Consider the following 4,292-nt stretch of genomic DNA (forward strand, 5'->3'; position numbering starts at 1 on the left):
TCTTAAGGATGGGGCCAGTTTTCTTATAAAGTTGGATAGCTGGATGTTTATTTGGCACATTTCAGATGATGCTGAAGCAGATAAATGAGGTCTTGGAAGCAGTGAGTGTGCTCTGTGCAGGCTAATAAACCCTGCTTCTCAGCAGGACTAAACATCCAGGGAGAGTTATTCTAACATGGCTATACTGTTTCAAGGCTTATCAACGTCTATTAAGGGTATTGCTACATGCCACTGCAGCATCACCATTAGACTAGGTCTTCTTTTGCAGACTACTCAGTCCAAAGAAGCATAGAACTGATTTTCACTGAGAGTTACTGACACAAACATTATTATTGTACTATGTTTTTAAGCTTAGCCATCAAAATAATCATTCCCTTCAGCACAAAGAACCTTGTTAGACCTGTCATACTTTAAATCATACTTCCACCCCTGCGCTACTACAATTTCTTATCAGAAGCTTCTCAAAGCAGCTTTGCAGTGGGTGTATGTGCTTCATAATGAAAGGACCTATTTCTAAATGCCTTCAGTGTGTTTTGACAACTTACTATTATATTAATTTAAGTTCAGACAAACAATACCTACTTGTTCCTTACACCAAAAATGAACAAGAAACAGCATAAAAATGCCTCAGATGAACTCCCATTTGAAACAAAATTTTAACCAGGGAAGTATTTAATCTCCCCAGAGCACCATAGGAAGAGAAGATCACCCTTGTTTTACAAATGAAGAACTTGTTGTTCACACCAAGCCAGGCAGAACTGCCCAGCCTCACAACTTGAGCATCAGGCACGTGGAGGTGGCCTCCAATTTTGCAGTCCTCTGAGTTGAGGAGCATCCCTCGCACACCCAGGCAGCCAGTGCCACGGCTTCTCAGCTGCCTGCTTGGTGCACACATGCCCTCTGTGCCCACAGGCCACAAAGCCACGGGAGAAGCCACAGCACTCCACATTAGCCACAGTGTGTCTTGTCTCTGCATGAGGTACTGGGCCCTATGAAGAAAAGGGGTGCCCTTTTCTAACTCTTCTGTTAGTGGGCAGGTTCCTGAGCTGCAGTGAAGGCTGTCTTCTCCCCTTGCATGATCAGGCTGACACCACTGCGTGACACAGAGCACAACACTCTCTGACACTTTGGCAAGAAACATGAGCTATTTGACTTCAAGACATGCTAAAGCCACACCGTACCAGTGAAGAAGGTAGGAGCTGGATCCAGGAATCCTGAAACAGTTCCCTAAAAAAGCAATCTATTACTGTAAATGTGATTTTTTTAAATTATTTTTTATTATAATTTCCTTACCATAAATATGGATAGGGCCCACAATTTTGAGGAGACAGACACAGTGTAACAGAGCAACACATTTTTAATGCAGTAAATTATTATGGAAAAGTATTTACATGATTACTCTTACAATGGTCTAATGCAATTAAGAATAGGATTTTAATAACATAAGAATCGTAAAGACATGGCAGCTCTGTCCGAGCTCAGGAGGTAAGTTCAAAAAGCTCAGCTGGCGAGAGGGAGCCTAGCCATGGTACCCACCCGGCAGAAGGCTGCATCCTCTGCACCTGCCAGAAAGGATTCATCAACCCAGACTGAGCTCCCAAGAAAACACACAGCCGTTCATGTCTCCAGCTGCAGGCAGTGCCACCAGCTTGTGCTGGAATCAGATGGCAGCAGAGGGAGCAGCTGTGTGAGGTGCAGTCAGGTGGACTATCTACTCTGCCTGGTAGCAGAGCTAAGAGGGGATGTAGATAGACTAAGGAGCATCAGGGAGTCTGAGCAAGAGATAGACTGGTGGAACCGCACTCTGACCTCCCAGAAACATGAACAGAGACAGCCACCAGAAAAAGCCCCTGATCAAAGGGATTCAGTATCCTCCCCCCACCAGGATGTAGGCAGGGACTTAAGGGGAAGCAGCGAGTGGAAACAAGTCCACAAACAGGGCAGCAAGCGAACACCTTCCTTGCCCACCACGTCTCCCCAGGTGCCTCCGCACAATACATATAAGGCTCTAGGGGTGGAGGACCAGTCAGTGGGCGATGAGGATGTCAATCCATCTACAACAAAGGAGCAGCCAAGACCAGAAAGACATACCCCCGTATTACTACAAGCTCCACAAGGAAGAAAAGACGCATCATAGTTGTAGGAGACTCCCTGCTGAGGGGAACAGAGGGTCCAATATGTCAGGCAAACCCTTCTCATAGGGAAGTCTGCTGCCTCCCAGGAGCCCAGGTTAGAGATATCACTAGGAAACTTCCTAGCCTGGTACAGCCCTCCGACTGCTACCCATTACTGCTCTTCCACGTGGGAGGTGACGAAGTTGCAGTACGTGGCCCAAGGGAGATTAAAAGAGACTTCAGGGCCTTGGGACGGTTAGTGAGGGAATCTGGGGCACAGGTGATTTTTTCCTCCCTCCTTCCAGTTGTGGGCAGTGACATTGGAAGGAACAGGCGGACCCAGTCTATTAATACATGGCTCCATGGCTGGTGTCAACGTCACAATTTTGGTTTTTTTGACAATGGGGTGGCCTACAGAGCACCAGGCTTGATGGCATCAAATGGGAGCTAACTTTCTCAAAGGGGAAAGAGGGTCTTTGCCCAAGAGCTTGCAGGGCTCATTGACAGGGCTTTAAACTAGATGTGAAGGGGGAGGGGGAATATATCAGGCTTGCCTGTGGCAAGCCGCAGGAGGACACACAGTGGTTAGAGGGATGAGGTGCTAGTATGGGCCCTCAACCTGTTGCCCAGGGGCATGCTGGGGACACTGCTCCACAGTCAAAGTCTTGTGGAGATGAGCTGAGTGCTCCTGAGGTAGTAGGAGCCAACAAGGAAACTTCCGTGGAACACCTTAAGGGGAAACAAGGGGTGTTCCACTAGGAAGGTGATACGGCTGACAGCCCAGATGAAGTGTCTCTGCATGAATGCACGCAGTATGGGCAACAAACAGGAGGAGTTGGAAGCTACCATGCTGCAAGAAGGCTACAACCTAGTTGCCATTACTGAAACCTGGTGGGACGAATTCCATGACTGGAGTGTGGCTATCGATGGCTACAGGCTATTCAGAAGGGACAGGCAGGGAAGGAGGGGAGAGGTTTTGCCCTCTATATCAAGAAATGAATAGAGTGTGAAGAGCTGTCCCTGAAGAATAGCCACGAGCAGGTCGAAAGCTTATGGGTAAGAATTAGAGACCGAAGTAACAAAGGGAACCTTGTGGTTGGTGTCTACTACAGGCCGCCCGATCAAGGGGAGCCTACTAATGAAGCCTTCTTCCTCCAGCTACAGGAGGCTTCACGCTCGCAAGCTCTTGTCCTACTGGGGGACTTCAACCACCCCAACATCTGCTGGAAAAGTAGCATGGAGAGCTGTAGGCAATCCGGGAGACTCCTGGAGTGCATTGAGGATAACTTCTTAACCCAGGTAATAGACACCCGTACCCGAGGGGATGCGATACTGGACCTGATGGTCACCAATGCAAGTGAGCTCATGAGTGACATCAAGATTGGAGGCAGCCTAGGCTGCAGTGATCACGCATTGGTGAAGTTCACAGTCCTGAGGGATATGGGACAGGTGAGGAGTATAGTCAGGACCCTAAATTTTAGGAAAACAAAATTCCAGCTCTTCAAGGATTTAGTCAGTAGGACCCCCTGCGAAACGGTCCTCAGGGACAGGGGAGCAGAACAGAGCTGGCAGATCTTTAAGGATGCTTTCCATAAAGCACAAGAGCTCTCAGTCCCCAGATGTAGGAAATCAGGCAAGGAAGGGAAGAGATCAGCATGGCTGAGTCGAGACATGCTGGTCAAACTAAAGAGCAAGAGGGAACTGCACAGGCAGTGGAAGCAGGGACAAGTAACCTGGGAAGAGTATAGGGACGCTGCCCGCTTGTGTAGGGATGGGGTCAGGAAGGCCAAGGCTCAGCTGGAGCTGAACTTGGCAAGGGATGCAAAGAATAACAAGAAGGGCTTCTACAGCTATATCAACCAGAAAAGGAAAGTTAAAGAAAGTGGACCTCCACTGATGAACAAGAATGGTGACCTAGCATCAACAGACGAGGAGAAGGCTGAGGTACTCAACAACTTTTTTGCTTCAGTCTTCTCTGGCAACCGCTCTCCTCACCCCTCCCGAGTCAATGGACAACATGTTGGGGACCAGGGGGTTAAAGCCGCTGCCACTGTAAGGGAAGATCAAGTTCCTGACCACCTGAGGAACCTGAACATATATCAGTCTAAGGGACCTGGTGAGATGCATCCCAGAGTCCTGAGGGAATTGGCTGATGTAGCTGCCAAGCCACTCTGCATG

Source organism: Mycteria americana, chromosome 2 (assembly GCF_035582795.1).
Source record: "Mycteria americana isolate JAX WOST 10 ecotype Jacksonville Zoo and Gardens chromosome 2, USCA_MyAme_1.0, whole genome shotgun sequence".
NCBI classification, from domain to species: Eukaryota; Metazoa; Chordata; class Aves; order Ciconiiformes; family Ciconiidae; genus Mycteria; species Mycteria americana.